Below are 25,906 nucleotides of genomic sequence, written 5' to 3'. Positions count from 1 at the left end.
CACACACACACACACACAGGCATCCACGTAATTTAGGCCCTGTTAACTTACATACTATTTAAGCATGTTTTCTGACTTCAAATCCTGGTCCTGATCAGTAAACATTTACATTTCAGCTTCTCCGAAAACAGTGCTTTCCTGCTCTTCTTCTTTAATTCCACCTTAAGACATCTGCCAAGACTAAAGGAAACCAGCCCACATTTTAGCCCCTCCTACCAAGGATAAGGCATTAACTTCTCTGTAGTGCCGGGCTGAAAAAGGATCCTGACAGAAAGCTAGAGGCGTAAAGGAGCCTGAAGAATCTCATGTAACTCTGGGAACTGTAAGCAATATATTTACTCTTCCCTCCCTCCACTTCTCTCTCCCACCCTCCTTAGCTTTTAGTTTGTATCATACTTGGAAGGAAGAAAGGACGGAGGGAAACCTAGTAGTTCATGGCTTTAAAACGTCTGCATGTCCTCTGTCCTTTGAAATGAGACACAGATCAGGGAACTTAATTTCCTTCTAACAAACGCCAGTTTGCTTTCCGAGGTCTCAATGCACTGTGGAGTCAACGATAAGGTGTTTCCTTCACTTACAGCCCCCGAACGAAAGCGAACATCCGAAACGGCGGCGAGGTGGCACGGACTAGTCCTCCGCGTGATGCCACCCAGCGGTTCCGATCCCCGTACTTGAGCAGCGTGCTGTGTGACACCCCTAACGATCTTTAGCGGCGGAATTTGTTCGCTCATTTAAGTTTTAATTAAAAAAAAAAAAGTCATTTCGGTTACTTATACAAAGCATTCCTGCGTCTTGAATATGTTGCAGCGTTACGCGAAAAGAAAGACAATGTTAAAAAATTAATTGTAAACCGACTGGTATTGTGATTTGCCCTTCCACTAAGTTGTTTGACATGCCAGGAGCACAGAGCTCAGAACTAGATACTGGAAAAGATTTGATCAAATAAGAAAGGTTAATTTTGAATGTGAATACTATTTTAGTAATTTTGTTTTAGAAGCGGTAAAAAGGGCATTTAAATTTGAAATAATAGTGGCTTAACATGTCTAAGTCTCGTACAACTTATAATCTTTTTAGAATTAAAAATAATGATTTTTCATCTCAAAAATTAGAACAAGAAATGCTCCTCACACTGGTTGATGATGTAAGCCTTGCTTCCGCCAAGGCAGATGGAGAGTACTAGAGGTCTACCATTGGATAGTGTCCATTCTAAGTTACCGTATTTGCATAGATCACCCTTTGGTTTCAAGGAGAATTCGGATTTTGTTTTGTTTCTATTTGTTCTGTAAATTTGGAATTGTAGCCCAAGAGATATTTGCTGGGTATAGTAGTGAAACAAACCCTCTTAAGAGTTTTTAAACTGTATTCCAGAGGTCCCTAGACCTTGCCAATCAAATTTGATGTTGGGGTAAGAAACAGGTTATTTTCTTCTTTCGTTGAGTAGAGGAAGAGTTAAATTTTAAATTAAGCAATAATTGTGAAATGCATAGAGAAGTGTTCACTCTGCATTTTCTCAAAGCGGCTTTACAAACTTCCTGTAGAGGAAGCACATTTTATAAGACCAAAAACTGCTTCTTTTTAACCAAGTCACTTTTGAAGTATTTTGCATTTATATTTAATTAGCAAAAGGAAAATTATTAAATATATTTCTTAGTATCTGATACAGTTCATTCCGTAGAGATAATGTGGCCTGTGTTTTTAACCTATCACTATCATTCCTAGTGTCACTGCTTAGAAAGCAAAGTCATAAAACCAAGTTATTTACATATTAAAAAGTATGTTCCAGGAATAAAAAAGAGGAAGACAGAATTAGTTGTGGTTCCTTTTCTCCTCCCATGCTTTTTATTTATCATCAGTTTTTTTTTCTCCTTTTGCTTTCAGATTTTATAGCTTTAGTTACTTTCAGCCATTTGTTTTTAATCTCAGACCCTTTTACAAATCTTATAAAAGCTGTAAACCCCTCCCCAGAATGATATGCTCCTCCAACAGGCACACATTTGGAAATACCTTCAGGAAGTTCACAAACACCCCAAATCATTCATGTCACACGAAGATGAAGTATGTCTATAACTTGGGAGTTTTCTGATAATATTAAATAATTAATTAGCAAATCATTTTACTTGTAAGTAAAGAACTGCCTAACAGTGGATATTGCAAGGCCCATACTGTCACTTATTCATTAGTGTTCTGGAACTCCAAGCAATTTTGTGTAATTGAAAGAACTACCTGCCTGGAAACCAAGTGACCTAGATTCTAGACTCAACCCCAATAATAATTAGCTGTACAATATTAAGCTTGCCGTTTTTCTATAACATCCGACATTTTTTATTGCTGGATACAATAAGTAGAACATAATAGGAAAATAAGAGGCAAGTTATTTTTGATTGGATTGTGGGCTGTCTATATTTTCTGTTTTTAACCCAAAATTTCTAACAATATTTCTAGCATAATTATGTTTTATAATATTCTTGCTTATTACGAAGATAATTTATGCTCACCGTTTAAATTTTGTTAAATATAGAAAATTGCAAAGAAGAAATGGAAAAAATTACCTATAATCTCCCCCAAGGAGTAACTACTTTAAAAATGTCATTCATTCATTTTTTTCAATCAACAAATATTTATTGAATATATAACATGCATCAGCACACAGACAAAAAGACAAGGAATTCACGTATGTACACCTCTTTATACTCCTAGACATTTTTCTATACGTTGACTCACTTGTAGATTTTACAAAATTGTGAGCACACTTGTTAAAAGATTAACTGAGACATTTTAAAAATTTTATTTATTTATTTATTTTTTGTGTGTGTGTGTGAGGAGATCAGCCCTGAGCTAACATCCGCCAGTCCTCCTCCTTTTTTGCTGAGGAAGACGGCCCTGGGCTAACATCGGTGCCTATCTTCCTCCACTTTATATGGGACGCCGCCACAGCATGGCTTACCAAGCAGTGCGTCGGTGCGCGCCCGGGATCCGAACCAGCGAACCCCGGGCTGCCGCAGCGGAGCACACGCACTTAACCGCTTGCGCCACCGGGCCGGCCCCTAAAAATTTTAAGAGTTTATCCGAGCAAAAAATCAATTTGAATGGGGCAGTACCAGACTGACGGGAGCTCAGGGAAAGACCTTCAGAGAGAAAAGGCAGAAGCAAAGTAAGGAAATGATTGATTGGCTATAGCTTAAAGTCTAGCTGGCTGTTTGTGATTGGTTGTGATTGGTTTCAATTTTGTAACCTTGAGGCATTTATGGGCCTAGATTTTGGTTTGCTTCTGTAGGCCGCCATGGCATTAGAGCCAGCTCAGTCGAGAGGCCTCCTTGTTTTATTAATTTCACACACTGTTCATGCTGTTTTATAACATGGTTTCCCTTGATCACGATATTTGCTGTTAAAACATGGTTTTTTAATACTTGTGCATTATTTTGTATTCATTCATTTCTTAAACAAATGTTATCGAGTGCCTGCTATGTGTCAGGCAGTGTGTAAATGATATCAATCTACCCATGAGCGAGAGCATGGTTCTTACCATGATGTAATTTTTAGTGCGTGGATATGTTGTATTGGCTCATTATAAATTGTTGGATATTTAGGTGGATGACAATTTTCCACTTTTATAAATACGGTTTCAGCTAGGACCTCTTATATAAATGTCTGTGCACATCTTTGTTTACTTCCTTTGGATAGATTCTTAAAAGTGTGTTTTCCAGGTTCGGACTAAAGTTCCACTGCTTACAAGTTGTGAGATCATAAGCCAATTACTTTATTAAAACGTTCTTTTCTCAACGGTAAAATAGGAATAATAATAATAATTGAGTATTTTGAGGATTCCCAAAAATATTTAGCAAAATGTCATGGAATACTAGCTATTATTTTTGTCATTTTGCTCTTGAGAAAGGTTGTATCCATTTATAAGTGGTATAAGAGAGTAGAATTTCCTTAAGCCAACACTGTGTTATCATTCAAATAGAACAATGACAAACTCCAAAACTTAGACAATTATTATATAAAAATGTTATCTTGTTTAAATTTGCGTTTCTTTCAGAAATAAGGTGGAACAATTTTCATGGTGGCCACTTATATGTCTATGTTTGTGAATTGCCTCTTTCAATGAGATTTAAAATTTTTTTTCAGTTTTAATTTCTAATATAGTAAATATCAACAGATATAAGTCACATAATCAAAGGCCCTTTGGGCCCTCAATAATTTTAAAGAATGTTAGAGGTCTTAACATTAAAGGCCAAATTTTGAACTGGAAATAGAATTTACATAGACATCACTTTTCTCAATTTTGGAGGGTTGTTCTTGTTGTTTTCTGAAACCGTTTCTTTAAAAATGGGTGAGATGCAGAGAAAAATGGAAGCAAGTCATTTTTATTCTCATAGACTGTCATATTCTACAAAATCAGGGAAATCAAAGAGGGCTCAGAGAAGAGGGCCAGAGCCCTTGTAGAGTCTCCCACAACTCCACTTGCTTAATGTAGAGAAGATGGAGATGGGACCAAGGGTTACATGGTGATTCTTTATAAAGGTTTTGTAAGAAAAATAGTGTCCATGTTTGTCAAGAACCAACTTAGCGAAAATGAATTTCAGTTTTAGTCAACTCTTCATCACTACTCCTTGACAATTAGGGCAGTGACAGTTGGGGGAACCAAAAGGTTGTTTCTAGAGTCCTTTCCAAAGAAGATACCAAATAGAGCAGATGTTGTTCTGATCTTTTGATACCATCGCCTGCCTGAGAAAAAAGAGATGCGCTAAATTTTTGCTACTCTTGCTATGTGATTCTTAGTTTTTTGATTCTCTTTGATTCTTAATCCACTCTTACAACATTCTTTGAAAATACAGTTTATTTCCCCTTTATACAAATATAAAATGTGTAAATAATTAAGCACTCACCATAAGCAGGTGTGTAAAGCTGCACCACCAATCCAATCACTTATTTGATGAATTCAAATGACTTTAGAGAAACTGAGCAAACACCCCTAAGTGACTATTATCAAAGTTTTAATAACCGCTGGGTTAAAGATGATAGGCTGATAGGCCAAGTTGCGCTCGTTTTTTTTCCCATTCCCTCCTTAGCACATGCAGTTGTGAATCAGTTGCTCCCTTTTCCTTAATCTTCCTCCTCATTTGCTTGACATCTGGAGTCTGCAGGGAAATTTCGACATTTTAGGTAACAGTATGTTTTGAATTAGAAAACAAATGTCCATAATACGTGTAATTTCAGTATTCCATAGTACAGAAAACTCATGTATTTATAATACTCAGCTTATATTTGCTTAGTTTTTCATTCTGTTATTATTTCATTTACAATCTGTTTTCTAATTACCTACCTTGAAAAAATATCAGAGGGCCAATAATATCTTTCATTTGCATAATATTTTGTGGCTTATGAAGAGATTGTTTAAGAACTTCATTCCATGTACGTTAGCAGAGTAGGTGTTCACATTTTACGGATGTGAAAAGAGAGATGTTGAAAAGTCAAATGGCTTGTTTAATGTCCAAGTCTTTTATGGTTTCCATTTTGATGCATTTTGTATGCTTCAGTTGATTGATTTGATGGGTTTATATTTTCAGTTTTCTTTTTGTGAGGAGGATTGGCCCTGAGCTAACATCTGCCAATCCTCCTCTTTTTGCTGAGGAAGACTGGCCCTGGGCTAACATCCGTGCCCATCTTCCTCCACTTTATATGGGACGCCGCCACAGCATGGCTTAACAAGTGGTGGGTCGGAGTGCGCCCGGGATCCGAATCGCAAACCCCAGGCCACTGCAGCGGAGCGCGCACACTTAACTGCTTGCACCACCGGGCCGGCCCCGATATTTTCAGTTTTAATGTGTGTAATTTAAGACTGTCAACTTCTTCCTGTTTGTGTTAACATCAGAAAAATTATAGGAGAAAACCCAGGAAGTACACGTCCCAATTGCATGTTTTCGTATTAACTTAATTGTTCTGCTCTTAAAACTGAATTACTGCTTGACGTAATAGAGGAAGTTTGCACAAACAGTTAAGAATGATTGAAAAAGTAGTGTATGATTTAGAATTTCTTATTTTGGAACTATTTAGCATTTTATATAGATATATGCCACTTTAAGAAAATAAAGTATATGAAGTCTTATCCCAAAATACAAAATAGACACATTATGAGTTACATAAGAAGTACTAATTTTACCAAAGATTTTGCTTCCATTTGATAAATAGAAAATTCTCTTAGAATCTTCTAAACATGACCTATAGAACCTATGGCTCTTATTAATCCTGGTAGTTGGCAGAAAGCATTTTTATCAAAATGGCTACTCTGATCTTAGATTTATCATTTATGGAAAAAAATCATTATTATTTTACCTTCCAACAATCCAGTAGCTTATGGTAAACCAGTTACTCCTTTTCAGGGGTAAACACCAACTTTAGTTAAAAAACGGCTTAGTATACACACGTATAACTTTATAATACATAATACGTAGTAGGTCAAGTTTGACTACTCGATGCAGCTGTAGTCAGCAAATGGCTTTGAATTTCAGTCAGTAAATTGACATACTTCCTATTTGTCCTGTACTTTCATGCCCACAGCTTTAACAAGAAAAGCAAGTTGAATACAGTCTGTAGTGTTAGACCTCCTTCTGGAAGGAGGTATTCTTGCTGAATTCTTGGATCCGTAATTGTAGATAAGACAATGTCTGCTTGGGACAGTCTGGGGGCAGATAAATGGTATTTTTCAGTTTTCTTCAGGCTCTAATTTTTTATTTATCAAAACAAAAGTAATTTTGTGTACTTTTTACATGTATTTTATGCAATATTATGAAAGTTTTGAGAAAAGTAATTTAGAGCAGTTATGTCAGAATTTATAGAAGAGCAATTTTCTATAAAACAGGTACCAACTTCCTTTCCCTTCAACTGTCATGCAGAAGGGCCAGAGGAATTTAAAATTGGTTGAGGTCACAAACCTAGATTTCAAAGAGATAACACTAGGCATTTCTGTAGTTCATCGCACAGTCTTCTAAATCGCTACTTCAATGTACAATGGGAATTCATGTTTAGATAATAACTTCAAAGTACTGCTGTATCCTTGATTCTTAGAAGACGCTACTAACATATTTTAGGAAGATTTCTCACAGCAAAAATTCTAATTTAAAGAAATTTCTTGGTAAATTAAAAATTTAATTGCAGGGCCGGCCCCGTGGAGTAGTGGTTAAGTGTGCGCGCTCCACTGCTGGCGGCCTGGGTTCGGATCCCGGGCACGCACCGACACACCACTTGTCAGGCCGTGCTGAGGCGGCATCCCACATAAAGTGGAGGGAGATGGGCACGGATGTTAGCCCAGGGCCAGTCTTCCTCAGCAAAAAGAGGAAGATTGGCAGATGTTAGCTCAGGGCTGATCTTCCTCACACAAAAAAAAATAAATAAAAAAAAAATTTAATTGCAAAATATTGAGAAGCTACTTGGTACTTATTTTTTGAGGTGGCAACAACCAAGGATTTACATTTAAAATATACAAAAGTTCACAATCTTTACATGGGATTTTTTTCTTATCCTTTTCACTAATGATGCCTCTATTGTCAATGAGAAGCCGTAAAAGAATCAATTTTGTGAGACTCATTCAGTGTTTGCAGAAATTCTTACTATCTGTTTAAATTATGTTTTAGATTGATAAATTGGCTTGGTTGATTAATACCTTATGAGCTATTGTCACAATGAAAAGAACACTCTTGTATAAATTACAATTTTCTGTGAGGAAAATAATTTCTAGATAGTATTTTATGAAGACATATAGCATGCCTAGGAAAATAGTAGGAAAAACGTATCTTTTTAATACTAAGAAAAAGAACAGGTATTATAGGAGGCAATTTAGATAGTCTGTACTCTCTTTTTTCACTTAAGAATTTTACCTGTTGGCTCAAATAAATGCAAATACTAATACGAACCAGGCATTGTTGGTCACTGGGCTATGTGCATTGATTCCTTCACCAATTCAGTAAGTTTTAATTAATACTGACTATATTATGCTGGGCATTGTGCAACATTTAGGGCATACCTGGGTGAATAAAGCAGGTATGGTTAATTCTCTCTTGGAGGAGAGAGACGATAATTAAGCAAACAACAGATAATAAAGGAAGCAAATAGACTTCAATAGTAGAGAATTAGCTGGGGAGGTGAAGGATGGGAAGGCTTACTGAGAGGTAAAATTTAAGCTGAGAAGTGAGGGAAGAGGAGCCATGCGTAGGCGGTGACTGGAGTGAGAATGATGTGGCTCCAGATGGGGGCTCCAGGCAGAGCACAGCATTTGCAAATGAGCCTGCAAAGAAACAACCAAGAAATTAGATGGAAAACCGGGGATTAGGGAGATGTGATGGGAGCAAAGGAGCGAAAGAAAGATAAAAATAATAAAATAATAAAAATAATAAAAAAGAAAGAAAAATAGAGGATAGAAAAGTGACGACTACCTTTGAAAACTTGGAGGTTGTTAGTGATCTTGATTAAGAACAGGTTCAGTGGAGTGATGGGGACGGAGTGAGAAGGAAGTGGAAGTGAGACGGCAAGTGGATGGGAGGTGAGGATTCTGAGCATATGGATACAGCGTGAGCAAATGGCCCTTTAGAGAAATCTGTCAGTGACACACGGCAAAAAATGGAGACATGGAGGGAAAAGGAATATGGAGTAGAGGGAGACTGGAACAATTTTCCAATCAGATTATCCAGTAGAAAGTCAAGTTCAATGACTCAGAAAAAAAAGGCGTAGCCATCAGAGTGAAGTATGAGGAGGAGAGAGGGATTTCGTGTCCAGAGAGCCACGTTTGGGGCCAGGTCTGTAACAGGAGGAAGAACTCTGCCTCCTTTGAGACAAGGAGAAGGAGAACCCAAGTGCACTTGGAGAGGAGTTTGTAGATGTCGTGGGAAGATGAGCAACTTCCCTCTGGTGCTTTCTGTTTTCTCAGAGACAGGAGATGAGGTCACCAGCTAAGAGTGGGGTGGAGGTGGGGTGAGACTTGAGGGAGAGAAGAAAGTCATTTTCTAGAGTGAGAATGCAAGTTCACCAGCAAAACTTAGAAAGATGCTGTGTAGTATTGAGTTTTGAGAATGTGAACCTGGAGTAAAACCAGTCTGCCAGGTCATGTGGTTTTTCTCCAGCTATGTTTAAACGCTAGGAGCAAACCCGGAGAAGCTAAAATGGCTGAGTTCTTCTATACTGGGAGTTTTTAAAGAAAGAAGGAAAATTTGGAAATTTTAAAAATGAACCATGAGTACACTAACCAAAACAAAACAAAACAAAAACAAAAACAAAACGCCTAAAACAAAAATGCATAGAAATTCATGAGCTTGTAGAATACAGATCCTTTTATCCAAAGTAATTATTAACTAGTAGGGAGTAGGCACAAATTGGCTTGAATCCCAGCATTTAGATGGCAGGAATTCAGTCTTCGTTCCTTTCAAACTCTTGTTGGATTCCTTACCCAGCCAGCTGGTAGGCCCGGTTCTACACTTCAGTGAATCTCAATGCCTTTCTCTGTTCCAGGAGCCTTCAGGCAGGGCTCCCTTTTCTTCATGTCTCAGTTGCTAGAATTGTTGTTTTAAGTGCTGATTGTTTACCGGTTACCTCGCCTGCCTTCATTGGATGCCTAGCTAAATTTTTGTGTTTGGTTTACGTGGCACCCCTCAGCTTTTCTCAACTCATGCTTACTTCTCCAGCTTCCTGAGGGCACTTTAGTACTCTTTCAAGATAATGCTTTGTAGAATTTGAACGATTGCAACTCTAAAATGTAAAGATGGTTAAAAAATTTAGTAATAATAATCGAACATCAAAAAAGAGGGTCTTTCTTTTAGAGCTCTGCTATCAGACTGTTCTTTCTTCAATGTGACATAAGTCCTTCCTTTAGTAACTAAAAGTCATTTCCTTTTCTTTTCTTTTTCAATCCTTAGAGCTTTAGAGAACAGCTGGTTACCATATTCAAAATGACATTTTTTTCAAGAACTAAAAAATCCTATTGAAATATTGACTCACATATTTCCTCAAAATTTAACTCATTAGTCATTTTTCATAAATCCTCTTAACACTAAAATGCTTTAGTTTTACACTAATGATGGCCGGGAGCTTCTATTCACTGAAGCAATGAGTCTGTGTGGGGCAAGCCAGGCAACGTGATGAGGAAGCTCTTGGTGGTCAGATGCACTAGAGTTTGCTTCTGGCTCAGGCCTTTCCCAGATGCACTCCTGGGCACTCAGAAGTTTCTTCTTTGTCCTCGTTTCCTTCTACCTCAGTGAGACATGTCGTGAAGTGCAAAGTCATTCTGTACTTTATTCCTATTTCTGCCCATAATTCTTAGGCTCTGGTTTAGATATAGTTATCTAACCTCTTCCTGTCCAAAATGAAGGGGACATCTGCAAAATGAAGGGGAGAGGCATGTTGTTTTTGTTAATTTCCTATTTTCACAAAACCCATTGAGGCATTATATCTCACCAACAGAAGCTCAGCGGAAACATTTTTATAGATTTTATGAATGTCCTTGCACTGTTCTCTAGCTTGTTGATCAAAGGTTGAGGAAATGTAAAATTCATATTCATATTCATATGTTTCTAGTTTATTTCAACCTGTGTTTATTATGTGTAACAGCTAAATATTCAGGTTACGCTTACACGTTCATTATGGTACTAGCAGAGGTAGATGGGACAAAAAGAACTTAGTTTTCTATTATTTTACCCTTTATCGTGATGTAAGTTCTTCTGTTCTCAAGAATTTTACATCGAATTTTAGAACTATGTAGACATACTTCACAGAAGTAGAGGGAGAAAACGTGCTTTGAGGCTCCAAAGTGTACATAAATAGGGGTCTACTAGACTGCATGGACTCCACGTATTTCAATATAACTGGTTTCCTTTGTAATCCAATGTTTTTATTTCATGAATTTTATAATGTCATGCTGCCAGACTGCCAAAGGGGCCCACGGCACAAAAAAGATTAAGACCTCCTGAGGACACTCCTCTCAAATCCACACTTTCTATATACAGAGCTCTTAATCCTTCAAAAGACCAGGTTTCCTGTTCATTTCCAAAGGGGGTTACCATTTGGTGTCTAAAGCACATTTCTAAAACTTCTAACGACCTGAAGAAAGAATGGAGAGCTTGAATTCCTATTACACGTTACACAATCCAGGACTTGTAGAATGCCCCTCTCGTGCTTAGTTTGCCAGTAATGCCTGAAATGGGTGAACGTACAGCACCTCAGATTTTCCACAGCGCCTGCTGTATTTTCCTGTCAGTTTTTCCCACTTAAAGATCATAGTCCACATCCATGTTTTAACTACAAGATCAGCCTCACTAGCTGCGTGAAATAGTTACCGTGTGAGTCGAAAAGCAAAACAAACTCAAAGTGATGATAACTTTGTCCAGTAATAAAATGGCACTCATGAAACAGTTAAGCCTGTATGACGGTTTTCCTGGGGGTTTTCCCTGTGCTGTTTACTTTAGAAAAAAGATATGGCTTTCCCTACTGTGGCAATCTTTAGTACGTCATGAGAAAAGGCAGCAGTTAAGGAGGGAGTGGAACCCTCAACAAAATACAAATACTCTCTAGGGGAGCATATTTGCAAACCGTCTGGTCTGGAGAAAGCTGTAGAAGTAATGTGCTGTCCAAAACATGCTGCTTTTCCTAGCATTTTGTACCACATCGTTAGGTATATTTAAAAAGTGTTAACACTGAATGCATCACCGTTATCAGTTTCTTTTAAGTAGAAGCTAGAACATTATTCTACATTTTCTGCAAATGAATATAAGATAGTCAGCACTTGTCAATGTGATATTATTCCATATTGGTCTGTGTGAGAAGAGGAATTTTTAAAATAATCCATCTAGTATTTGTCAGTAAACATCTTATAACTATGATTCAAACCCAGAAAAGTATAAAAGATGAAAGTGACTCTAATATTAAGCTTTTTATTTGACCAGTCATAGAGAGAAATTCCGTTATTCATTTCCCTAAAATTCATAACTTGAGCTTACTTTACATCACCAGATAATAACTTGGCGACTTCAAATTTGGCCACAAAAATTTGCATATGTGTTCTTTTTATTTTGGCCATCTTTTCTTTTTAGCCTGAATTTCTGCAGAGGAGGAGAGGAGAGAAGAGGTTCTGGTAGGGTGTCAAGAAAGAGTACCTGACTGAGAGTAAAGAGATGTGTTCAACTGTTGCCCGAACTGAGTGAACTTGGCTAGGTTTGTTCACATCTTTAGGCCTCAGCTTACACATTTGCACAATGGAGTTCTGTCTAGGTGGTGGTGACGAATATTTCTTCCACTTCTAAATTTCATGACCTAAAAATATAGCTAGAATGACCACTTGTTTTTGGCTACCAAAAAGTGAAACAATGGAAAATAACAGCAAACCAGATGATCACGAAAAGAAAACTGGCTGGCTCGGGAGTGAGGAGACATTCTTGCTTTGTTGGTAATGCAGAGTGTGAAACTGGGCCAGCCAGCTTCCTAGCCCTTAAATAGACAGGTTCACATGGATTAGTACTTCCCAATGGTGAAGTGGTAAAAGAAATGCATTATGTAAGTTTCATTTATATGAAATGTGTGTGTATGTGTGCTTTTTAAATAACCAGATGAAGGAGTCTGTCCCATCTAAAAGATGCTGTGCTCTGTCTTAATCACCTCCACATTCCTAGTTTGGGTGCGTATCGTATCACATCTGGACCTCTCTGGCTGGTTGTCCCTCCCGCCTCAAGCACTGCCTTTGTCAGTTAACAATTGTGTGTTTCTTTGTTTAACTGCTCTGTTTATACTATTGAAGTGTGTTATAGACTGAATTGTGCCCCCCCCAATTCATATGTTGGAACCCTAACCCCCAGAACCTCAGAATGTGACTGTATTTGGAGATAGGGCCTTTAAAGACGTGATAGAGTTAAAATGAGGTCCTTAGGGTGGGCTCTAAATCCATCTGACTGGTGTCCTTATGAGAAGAGGAAATTCCGACACACAAAGAGACATCAGGGGAATGTGGGTATGGAGGAAAGGCCATGTGAGGACACAGTGAGAAGCTGGCCGTCTGCAAGCCAGGGAGAGAGGCCTCAGAAGAAACCAAATCTGCCAACACCTAGATCTTAGACTTCCAGCCTCCAGACCTGTGAGAAAATAAATTTCTGTTGTTTAAGCCACCCAGGCTGTGGTATTTTATTACAGTAGCCCTAGCAAACTAATACAAAGTGTCGCTTCCATCATGCCACCTCTCGGTCTGTTCTTTAGAGTCTTTTGCAAAGTGGCAGAATGATGTGGAAAGAAAGAGAATTTGGTATGAGGCAGAGGGTCACGATTCTAGGGCCAGCTCAGCCTTTTGTAACCCAGATGATCTGGGGAAAGCTTCTTCATCTTTCTGGGAGATAGTATTCTCTTGCAGAGCGTGAGTAGGGAAGATAATCTGCCTCAGTTTGAGTTGTCGATTAGACACATCGCTTAACCTTTCTAAACCAGTTTTTTATCTCTAAAATGACGAAAACAATCCCTCTCTTATTATGAAGATGAAATGAGATGGTGTAGGTACATCACTTAGCACAGTATCTGGCATCTGGAAATGTTTAACAAATGTGAACTTTTAAAATTAAGTAGTATTCAAATTAACAATTGCTACGTTATCTTCCAGTTTGTCATTCTAGGTTCTGTAAATAGACTCTAATTCCCCTTGATTATTTCTCAACACAAGACCTCATCTATGGTCTGACCAGTTTTCCCCAGTATTCCACACAAATTGCCAAGTTTGTTCATTCATCCTTTAGTCAGTAGTAACTGAGTGGTCACTCGGGGCCCAACAAGAATACAGGGAAAAGGAGACAGAATTTATCTCATGTTGCTCACAGCCAAGGGTGGCATACACTGTAAATATAGTATATAACATTGTGGTAAGACATATCAAGGAGAAATACAAGGGTCCTAACTGAGTAAGATGAAGAGATGGTTTACCTCAGAGAGTGAGTTTACATGGAACCCTGAAGGACAGGCAGAGACTATCCTGTAGAGAAGGGGGTGAGGGGGGCAGCACCAGTGAGAGCTTGAGGTGGGATGGGGCATCTCCAATGTGGCTGCAGCTTAGTTCTTGACCTTTTCCTAGAGAAAAGGTTTCCATTTCCCCTGTCTATACATCTAAGCCCTTTCATGGTTTCAAATATCAGATAAATTACTTACCTTTTCCATCAAGCCCTTTCTATTTTTTAAACCACTTGAATCTTTCTTTTCTCTGAAACTCTAGCAGATATTTCAGATATACTTGTCTGTTTAAACAATGAGCTTTCAAATAATACGAATTTTAGAGATAAAGAAGCAATGTCAGAGACGCAAGAATAAAAACAGAGTGGAAAAAGTCGATTCGAAAGGAATAGCATGGACATCAGCCACAGGGAGCAGGCGTATCACTGTGGGACATGAGGGGCAGGTTTCGTACTGTCGAGCTCCTAGCTTAAGAAATAGACCGGGGGGCTGGGCTGGTGGCCTAGTAGTTAAGTTCCCGCACTCTACTTTGGCAGGCCAGGGTTCTCGGGTTTGGATCCTGGGTGTGGACCTACACATCTCTCATCAAGCCGTGCTGTGGAGGCATCCCATATACAAAATAGAGGAAGATTGCCACGGAAGTTAGCTCAGAGACAAGCTTCCTCAAGCAAAAAGAGGAAGACTGGCAACAGACGTTAGCTCAGGGCCAAACTTCTTCACCAAAAATAAAAAGAGAGAGAGAGACCTAGTCTATTAATGGATCTGTGCCTTTGTATCTGCTGCCATGCTTTTCAATTTCCTTGGGGACAGGAATTTCTCTTTGGTTTTCTGTACTAAACCTAGAGTACGGCTTGAGAAATATTTCTATTTTTTTTTTAATGTTATTTATTTATTTTTTCCCTCAAAGCCCCAGTAGATAGTTGTATGTCATAGCTGCACATCCTTCTAGTTGCTGTATGTGGGACGTGGCCTCAGCATGGCCGGAGAAGCAGTGCGTCGGTGCGCGCCCGGGATCCGAACCCGGGCTGCCAGCAGTGGACTGCGCGCACTTAACCGCTAAGCCACGGGGCCGGCCCAAGAAATATTTCTAATATAAAGCAGTTGGTTCATTTATCTATCTTAATTCCTATTGTTTTTTTCATTCCTCTGTGTCTATTGGTTTTTAGAAACTGAGGTTTTTTTGCTTAGCTTAGGTTTTAAAAAAGCACTAGCAAAATAATTTAAGAATCTAAAACTTTAGTAATGCCTTAATAACTGTATGTCTATGTAAGAATGATGATGATGGAAACAATAATACACTGCTCTTTATGCTTTATAACATCTTTCTATATCCAATATGATGGAGAAAGCTTTGAATTGGGAAGCAAACAAGACGGGGGTGCAGTATTTTTTTTTTTTACTATTTCAATGGATCAGAAATGGCAGTATTTCTTAATCTCTGTTAAAACTCATTGTTGAGTATGAAAAAGTACACAGTCTTTATAAAAGGTGATAACAAATTTGCCTACTTGAATTTCTAAGAAATCTCCAAAGGGCCAAATAAGTCTCAGGAAGTTGAAGTAGTTTGGGGAAAAGCATCCGTTTCATCAACAATAATAATAACAAATGATAATTTTGTATATTTATGACCTGATAGGTACTATGCTTAATGGTTGACGTACATTTTCTCATTTCATCCTCCCACTGCCTCTGTGAGGTGTGGGGACCACTTCCCCTTTTACAGATAAGGAAGTTGAGGATCAAGATCACATAGTGAGAGAAAGGAGGAGACAGGCTGGAACTTAGATCAGTCTGGCTGCAGTAGGGAAGCCTGCAAATCCTTCAGTGCTGAGCACCTTATCACCTCCTCTGCTCTGTTACACAATGAAATGGAGGGAAAGAGAAAAAGACCCTTTGTGTTCCTATCCTTCTTTCCTCCAGATGCCACAAACCTAATAATAGCCCCATCTTTTCCTGTTGCCCTATCACTCTATGCAGGAAAAGAGAATTGACCAAACACTCTAGTCTGTGTTTTTTGGTTCTTATTCACTTTTCCCAGGAAAGTCCATCTTGCCCTCACAATGTGACTAAAAGAGTGTTGGACATACCACACGCTATTAAGCATTCGTTGAAAGTCAACAGTTTCATTGCATGGGAAAGTGTGTGTTGAAAATGGTGTCCACGTTACCCTCTCATTAGTGTTCAGGAAGTTTCTAATTACAGGACAGCCAAAAAAAAGTAAAGAAAGAAGTTGAAAAAAAGAAACTATGAGCTTCATATCTCTTGCTTCAGACTTAAAAGACGATGTACAATCATCAAGACTAGGTTATTCAGCTTAGTAATAAAAAACAAAACCCAAAAAACTGCTGTTTTATGAACATTCATAATAGTGGTTATGCAACCTAGTTGCAGTAAAGTTTCCAGAACTGAGCTAATTATGGGGAGACAAACATTTTTCTAGTGTTTAATGTGGCTAGTGGGACAGAAATCCCTTAATTCCAAAGAAACCTAAATTATCTATTGCTGCTATCGACAGTTTAGGGAGAAAAGAATGAATGGGTGCCTATTTGTAACTGGAGTTGAAAACACCATCATTGTCTGACAACAATGACTAATGACTTTATTCTGAAGAAAGTGAAGCTTATCCAATAATTTTCCATTTGACTGTTTTGTTACTTCTTTGAACATATGTTTGGAATGAAAACATTTAAATTAGATCTGTCAACCTGTATTGGACTTTTTAGATAACTTTTTTTTTTAAATAGGTGAATTTGCCATAGGTCATTGTTATAAATTATTTTTTTCAATACGGCTTTTTTTTTTTTTTCTTTCAGGGGAAGATTCACCCTAAGCTAACACTGTTGCTAATCTTCCTCCGTTTTTCTCCGCCCCCCCCAAAGCCCCAATATATAGTTGTACATGGTTTTAAGTTCTTCTGGTTCTTTTGTGTGAGCTGCTGCCACAGCATGACTACTGACAGACGAGTGGTGTGGTTCCGCACCCAGGAACCGAACCCAGGCCACTGAAGCAGAGCATACCAAACTTCAACCACTAGGCCATCAAGGCTAAGGCTGGCTCTAAATAACTTTTTTATTTTGGAATAATTTAAGATAAGTAATTGCAAAAATATTACAGAAAGTTCCCATATACTCTTTACCCAGATTTCCCCAATATAATATCTTACATAACTGTCGTACATTATGGAAAATGGGAAACTGACATTGGTATAATGCTATTAACTAAACTATAAATCTTATTTGGATTTCATTAGTCTTTTGTATGTATTAGGTTTTATCCAGTCTGACAACCTCTGCCTTTTGGTTGGCCTGTTAAATCTACTCATATTTAATGTTATTATAGTTATGGTTGGATTTCCATCTGCCATTTTGCTTTCTGTTTTCTACATGTCTCATTTCTTTTTTGTTCCTCTACTCCTTGTGTTAAGTAGATCTTTTCTAGTGGACTGTTTTAGTTCCTTTGTTGATGTTTTAACTATATTTTTGAGTGATTTTCTTAGTGGTTGCTCTAGGAATTATTTTTAGATGCACTTTAATTTATTACAATCTACTTTATATCAATAATAACAATTCCAGTATAATATAGAAACTTTGCTCTAATGTAGTTCCAATCTCTCTTCACACTCTTTTGTGCTATTATTGTTATATATAATGTCTATATGTGTTATAAACCCAGTAATATAGTACCTTATTGCTTTATATGTTCTATGTCTTTTAAAGAAGCTCAGAGAAGAAAAGAGAAAAACTATATAGAATATTTTATATTGACCTACATATTTACTGTTTCTGGTACAAGCATACCTTGTTTCACTGTGTTTTGCTTTATTGTGCTTCATAAATATTGCATTTTTTACAAGACCCTCAACCAGTAAAAATATTATAATTAGCTAATGGTTTAGGTGATGGCTAGCATTTTTTAGCAATAAAGTACATTTTAATTAAGGTATGTACATTGTTTTTTTAGACAAAATGCTGTTGCAGATTTAATAGACTAGAGTAGCATGTGAACATAGCTTTTATATAAACTGGGAAACCAAAAAATTTGTGTGACTTGCTTTATTGTGATATTCACTTTATTGTGGTGGCCTGGAACCGAACCCTCAATATCTCTGAGGTATGCCTGTACTGTTCATTTCTTTCTGTGGATTCAATTACCATCTGGTGTTATTTCTTCACTTCATTATAGCTCATTCCCTCCTCCCTCTTTTGTACTATTATTTTCATATATATTACATCTTTAAATAAGCCAAAAATATAATTTTATAATTATTATTTTATGCAATCAACTTCTAAATTAGTTAAGAGAAGAAAAGAGAAAAAAATATACATTTATACTATCTTTTTAAATTGTTTATATACTTACCTTTTTCAGTATTATTTCTTTGTGTGGATTTGAGTTACTGTCTGATGTCACTTCCTTTCAGCCTGAATTTTCTTCACTATTTATTGTAATGCTTGTCCCCTAGCAAAAAATTTTCTCAGTTTTTATTGATGTGGGAATGTCTTTATTTCTCCTTCTTTTTTTGAAGGATAATTTTGTTGGACATAGTGTTCTTGGTTGACAGTTTTATTCCTTTGGGACTTTGAGTATGTCATCCCACTGCCTTCAAGCCTCCATTGTTCTGATAAGAAGTCGTCTATTAATCTTATTTTGGTTACCTTGTATGTGAAGAACCTTTGTTTTTCTTGCTACTTCCAAGTTTTTTTGTCTTGGATTCTCAACAGATTGACTATGATGTGTCTAGGTTTGGATCTCTTTGTATTTATCCCACTTGGAATTGGTTGAGTTTTTTTTAACATCTTTTTAATCAAATTTGGAAAATTTCCAGCTATAATTTCTTCAAATATTTTTTATTTCCTTTTTTCTTTCTCCTCCTCTCTGGGATTCCCATTACATCTATGTTAGTTTACTCAATATTGCCCCCCCATCTTTGAGGCTATTCATTTTTCTTCATTCTTTTTACTTTTCTTCAAATTGAATGATCTCTATTGATACATCTTTAAATTCACTGATTCTTTTGCCAGCTCAAATCTGCTATTGATCCTCTCTAGTGAATTTTTCACTTCAATTATGTTTTAACTCCAGAATTTCCATTTGGTTATTTTTTCTAATGTCTATATCTCTTTATTTGATATGTTATTGTGCCATACTTTCCTTTAATTCTTTAAGCATTGTTTCCTTTAGTTCTGTGAACATATGTGTAACAGATGCTTTGAAATATTTGTCTGCTAAATTCATAATCTAGAGTCCCTCAGAGATAGTTATTATTGACTGCTTTTTTCCCTGTGTATGGCTCACATTTTCCTGTTTTTGTTGCTAGAAATTGGAAATTTTAGATTATATATTATAGCAACTTTGGATTCTGATACTCTCCCTGGGGAGGTTACCATTGCTGTTTGTTTGTTTAAATGACTTTCCTTGCCTCATTCTGTTGAGTCTTCCCCTACAGTTTTCAGCCTCTGATATGTCAGCTCGGTTTTTACTTTTTATCTTGTTTGTATTTTTAAGCCTCGTTTCCAAAGTGTTGCTCCTGGGTCAGCATAGCTTAAGTGTCAGCCAGTGATTGGCCAAAGGTTTGCTTAAACACTTGAACGAGTAAATCTTCTACCCTTTGCTGTTTAATCTGCATGTGGCCTAGGGAATGCTTTCAAAGTACAGGGAATTTACAGGTTCTCCCTAGTTTTTACTTTCTGTATTCACAAAGCTTCACATTTAGTGAGTATCTTGCTAAGGTCCTGTCAGCTTTCTTCTTATCAGGTGCAGTCTTGAATATACACACAGTCTTCCAGACCACCAGGCATAAGTGGGCCTTAGCAACGCTCTCTTTTCTTGTCTCCTTCTCCAGATCTTTCTATTAAATTTCTGGCTGGTCTGCTGTCTTTTTCTTTGCCCCAACCAGTATGGATTCCATGCTAGCACTAAATTCTGTAATTGTTTGCTACTGCATCTGTATTGTTTTGGAAAACACCACTGGGCATAGAATTTTCCAGGCTTTGCTCTTCCCTATGGGCACTAGTTTGGGGAGGAGATAAACTTCAACTCTAAATCAAGTTTAATTTTGGATGAATATATGGGCCTAGCATTTTAATTTTTAAATTCACTAAGAAAAAATATATATGTCCAATTGTTAACCTAAAAGTTCTGAGGCTGACTGAGGTTTCATCAAGCTAAGAGAAGAGCTGGCACTGAATGGGTTTAAAAAACAAAAGAGAGTTGCTCTAGGATTCAATGCCATGAGTCATGTTTGTTTAATATCTATTTACCTTGTGGTTTCTAACCTAAGAGACCTGAACAGTTAGCTATCTTAAGCATATTTCCTGCTTTTGGCTTTAATATCTGGGGAACCTCTATCCAGGTCTTGATGCAGGATACAATAGTGACAATAGTGGTTAATAGTTAGGTGGTGAACACAAAGGTTATGAATGGAGTTGCTGGAAATGAGAACAGGAAATAAAGTTGCTGGTACCAAACTTTGGGTGCCAACAACAGATTTCCTCTAAACATTTTGAGTACTAGTTTCACTCCTTCTGGAATTTCACTTGTTCTGCTTTTTTTTTTTTTAATTAGAGACTGATATTTAACATTTTTTGATATTAAGAATAGTTAGGGGTCAATAAGAGGGACATCAAAATAGAGTGCCAGTACTTTTCTGTGAATTTCCTTCATATATAAACCTGGCATTGAATAATATTTATCCACCCAACCATCCATATTTATGCTGAACCTACTATATTTTAGGCACTGTGCAAAACACTAGGGATAACTCTATGAACAAGATAAATATGGTCACTGACTTTATGCATCTTCAGTTCTCTCAAGAAAGGCAGACATTGTATAAGAGAAAGAAAGGTTTGAAGGAGAATTACAAGGTGCAAATGGAAGCAGTAACAGGCAGACCAAACATACTCTGAAGGTCATGGAAGGCTTCTCTGTGGAAGTGACATTTAAGCTGAGTTCTGAAACATGGGTGAGCTTTATCTAGGTGAACAGTAGCTGTCTACAAGCCCCCAAATGATCTATCCCTCCTTTATTTCCAACCTGTGCATCATAAGCCACCTTCGCTTTTGTTCATCATTCACCAGCCACTCAATTCTCAAAAGGCCTGCCTGGGACACTGTATTCTAAACCCATTCCCTCCTCACCATCTGTGGCCAGCTCCTTTCCAGAGCCCAGGCCTCAGGTTATTCTCTAGTTCTGCTTCTTGCTTGTTTCCATCATTTTATACACCTCTATTTCTAACAGTTTCATCATTTCTTGGATTACCTGTTTTCTGACCACCCTCTAGAAATGTAAACTCCAAGAGGAAAGAGAATGTATCTAACTCATTCACTTTTACCTCTCCAGACCCTGGAACAATGTTTGACACATAGTGGTTATCCCTTAAATATCTGTTGAATAAATAGATGGAGAGAGGAGGTAGGTTACAGCCCTGAGTGGAGGAGAGTATGACACATTTGAAGAAAGGAAAGGAAACAGCATGGCTGTAGCACAGAAAGAAAAGGAGAAAGTGGTGGGATAAGGTGGAGGAAGTAGATAGAAATCCAATCTTGAAGTCTTTTAGACCAGTATTTTCAAACTTCTATTAGTGGGTCATGAAATCAGTTGAGCAGGCTGCTACCAGATTTAAACAAATGAAATAGAATAAAAATCAGGGTCCATTGTTCTTAGTAAAACTGTCACCTCAAATTTACTTCCACATTTTGTTTATATATGTGTGTATATATATTTGTGTATTATATTGTGATGTGCAAAGGTTTCCACTTTGATTTGCAGTAAATAGGTATGAAAGCCATAGCTATAGACCATATTGAAGAGTTCTGACTTTATACTAAAGGAATAGGAAATCGCTGAAGATATTTTCACAGAGGAGTAGGTTTCAAGATTCCCTTCCAAATGTAGACATTAATCATAGAAAGTGTTATTGCTTTTAGCAACATGTGAACATGAAGTAGAAGGCTAGGCTGAATTTATTGACACCCCTAGCTTACCTTATTATGCTTATTGAAGGCAGAAGCTTGCCTTATTTGCCATTGCATTCTCAGGGCCTACCGTAGATTAGGGAGAAGATCTCTTGTATAAAGCTACTGTTTGTGAATTGAAAGTTTGTGGATCCCAGCAGATGCTCTTCTGCTATGCCACTGTCATTAGTACTGTTTTTAACATGGACAATTTTGGTGAAAATAACTACCGTAGTCCTGTTTACATTTTGAGGTTCCTCTATGGATAGTATCAAGTAAAGAGTCTATAGGACCACAAAATTTCAGAATGCACATCTGTCTGGTTCACCATTTTCTCCCTAGCACCTTTCATAGTGCAAAGTATATCGTAGGTATTTGTTTGTTGAGTGATGTATCCATCAAAGTTTTCTAATTTTCCAGTCACAACAATAATTACAGCAGACAGTACATCTTTCAAAGCAAGTGTATAGTTATTAGTAGTCAGTTCATATAATCTTGATCAGTCCATGTAATCATATTAAAGGGAAACTTACATACGTTGAGCATCTATTATGGGACAGACGGCCTTCACAGTAATTAATTCATTAGACCTTACTACAACACTTAAGGTAGCGCTATTCACATTTATAGCAGAGGAAACTGGGTCTTAGAATGCGAGACTGGAGTTTGAATCAAGGTCTTTCTGATCCCATATCCAGTGGTGTTTTCACCAAATTATGCTGCTTCAATGAAGAAAACAATATGATTTTCCCTTAGGCATTGAATCCCTGATAGTAGTGCCCTGGCGTTGCCCTATGACTGCATGAACCTTTCAGCTTCTGGAAAGAGAGGCTGTACTTCTCAGGGATTACTACAACTGCAGCGACTACAGACCTCATGCTCTTGAGACCAGGAGCTTTATCATGTACTTGAAAGAAAGATTCATATTAAGAATTACGTTAGGGGCTGGCCCGGTCGTGCAAGTGGTTAAGTGCACGCGCTCCGCTGTGGTGGCCCAGGGTTTGCCGGTTCGGATCCCAGGCATGCACCAACGCACAACTTGGCAAGCCATGCTGTGGCGGCGTCCCATATAAAATGGAGGAAGATGGTCATAGATGTTAGCCCAGGGCCAGTCTTCCTCAGCAAAAAAAAAAAAAAAAAAAAAAGAGGAGGATTGACAGATGTTAGCACAGGGCTGATCTTCCTCACACACAAAAAAAGAAATTACTACTCGTCTGAGGCATAATGATATAAAAGAAATTTGGATGTTAGGCTAAGAATGAGGCTGGCAATTTTCCTAGTATTTCATCCATAAGAATATATTCCACTAGCAGCTCTTGAGTGTGAGTTGTACTCTGCCTTGGGAACTGATGTAGACATATATTGAATTTAATCAGCATAAAAACAACAGCTATACTGGTAGATTAAGTCATTGCTGATAATTTTAAACAAGATGTAATAGAAATAGCTCAGAAAATCCTGATAATGGGAAGTGCTAAAAATAGTTAGGATCATATCATCTGATGTAGATATATATTTCTTGTGTTAAAAATTCAAATACAAATACCAGCGTCACAAATTATCCTATTGTAGTTTTGCCTGTATCTTCTTATACTGTCATTCCTTTAATACGAAATGTAGTTAGTTGCAAGAATACTTAGAGTTTAATCAAAGGCACAGTATAGTATAGTGGTAAATGAACAATCATGTTTGTGTGATGTTTGTAATATGAGGGGATATAATTAGGGGAAAATAATAAGAGGGAAAAGAGAAACCCATGCCAGTACTGATTAACAGAGTGAGATGATGTAGAAGATACAGACAAAGATGAGGATAAGACAACTTATGGATGAATAGAAAATGAACTTTTTAGTATAACTGGTCTTGAAAATTGTTTCTCTTACTTGTAAAAATGTATTTAACCATTTATTTATTTGTTCATTCATTCAACAAATATGTATTAACTGGCCATATGCACCTACATAGGGGCTGAGAATATTACAAAGAATAAAACATACAAAAAACATCTGCCTTCATGGAGCTTATAATCTAATTAAGGGGGAGGAGAGATGGCAAAAAAATACAACGCAAACTATATAGTAGATGTTAGATGGCAATAAAGCAAGAAAGCAGGGTTTCTGCCGTTTTAAATAATATGGTTAGGAAAACCTTCACTAGGAAGATGACTATTGGAGTAAGGACCTGCAAGTTATTGATGATAACAGCTAGATTCAACCAATTAACAGAAATGTGATAGCTAAGGCAATTAGTACTGGCTAATGTTATCAGCAGATTTTTTTTATTAGGCTTAAAATAAGCAAATGCAAGACAAAGATTATAGTAATTTATTAAGATAAAATCAGAATGATGATTTGGCCTCATCTTGATTTAAAAAACTGATTTAAAATGCTGCCAAAATGTGCTATGAGAAGATAAAAATAATCAAGCTTAAGGAGCTTAATAAATGATTAAAGTAAATAAATGTTTTAATTTAAAAATAGGTTTTTTTTCACCAATAAAAATGATTCTTGATGAGCCAGAATGAAGAAGAAAGGGAATTCTCGCTTTATATAATTTTTAAATAGGAGACTCGGTGATTTTTATCTTTCTTATAATATTGCTTTGTATTTTTCACGTTAAAAAATGATGAAGATAGACTGGGAGAAAATATTTGTAAAAGAGACATCCAATAAAGGGCTATTATCCAAAATATACAAAGAACTTTGAAAACTCAACACTAAGAGAACAAACCAGCTGATTTAAAAAATGGGCCCAAGACCTTAACAGATACCTCACCAAAGAAGATGTACAGATAGCAAATAAACATATGAAAAGAAGCTTCACATTGTATGTCATCAGGGAAATGCAAATTAAAACAACAATGAGACACCACTACGCACCTATTAGAATGGCCAAAATCTAGAACACTGACAACATCCAATACTGGTGAGGATGTGGAACCACAGATTTTTATGCACTGCTGGTAGGAGTGCAAAATGGTACAGCCACTTTGGAAGACAGTTTGGTGGTTTCTTATAAAACTAAACATACTCTTACCATATGATCCAACAATCACGCCCCTTGGTATTTACTCAAAGGAGTTGAAAACTTATGTCCAAACAAAAACTTGCACACAGATGTTTATAGCAGCTTTTTTCACGATTGCCAAAATTTGGAAGTAACCAAGATGTCCTACAGTAGGTGAATAGATAAGTCAACTGCTATGTCCACACAACAGAATATTATTCACTGCTAAAAAGAAATGAGTTATCAAGCCATGAAAACACATAGAGAAAACTTGAATGCATATTACTAAGTGAAAGAAGCCAATTTGAAAATGCTACATATTGTATGATTCCAACTAAGTGACATTCTGGAAAGGCAAAACTATGGAGACAATAGAAAGATGGGTGGTTGCCAGGGGTTGGGAGATAGGGAGGGATGAATAGGCAGAACACAGAGGATTTTTAGGGCAGTGAAAATACTCTTATGATACTATAATGATGGATACATGTCCTTATACATTTGTCCAAATCCATAGAATGAAGAACAAGAGTGAACTTTAAGGCAAACTCTGGACTTTGAGTGATGATAATGTGTTAATGGAGGTGCATCAATTATAACAAATGTCCCTCTGTGCTGGGGGATGTTGGTAATGGGAGAGACGAAGTAAATATGGGGGCAGAGAGCATATGGGAAATCTCTGTATTTTCCTCTCAATTTTGTTGTGAACCTAAAACTGCTCTAAAAAATAGTCTTAAATATAAACAAATAAATAAATAAACTCTTCTTTTTGCTCGGAAAAAAATGATGAAGGAAATGAGTTTTAAAAATCAAGGGCATATTATGAGATCCCATTTGCATAAAAAAAATTCTAATTCTCTCTTTTCCTTCTTACTCTAAATATATGAATATGCATTGAAATAGTCTAGAAGGATACACATCAAAATGAAAATAGTGATTACACTTTATTCTTTATTCACTTCCATAGTTCATGTTCATGACAATGA

The 25,906-nt window shown here is 37.1% G+C and overlaps 1 protein-coding gene across 1 annotated transcript in view; it reads left to right on the top strand.

The window, feature by feature from the left end:
* The first annotated feature begins 245 nt into the window (after window positions 1-245).
* PLA2G4A (phospholipase A2 group IVA) overlaps window positions 246-25,906 on the top strand; it is a 147,451-nt gene continuing 121,790 nt past the window's right edge. The window contains exon 1 of the mRNA XM_058539851.1: window positions 246-322. The gene's annotated coding sequence lies outside the window, so the exon portion shown is untranslated. The remainder of the gene's footprint in view (window positions 323-25,906) is intronic.

The sequence above is a fragment of the Diceros bicornis genome, chromosome 4 (assembly GCF_020826845.1).
Source record: "Diceros bicornis minor isolate mBicDic1 chromosome 4, mDicBic1.mat.cur, whole genome shotgun sequence".
Classification (NCBI taxonomy): Eukaryota; Metazoa; Chordata; class Mammalia; order Perissodactyla; family Rhinocerotidae; genus Diceros; species Diceros bicornis.
Note: the sequence above shows the minus strand (reverse complement) of the source record. Positions and strands in the feature narration are given on the sequence as shown.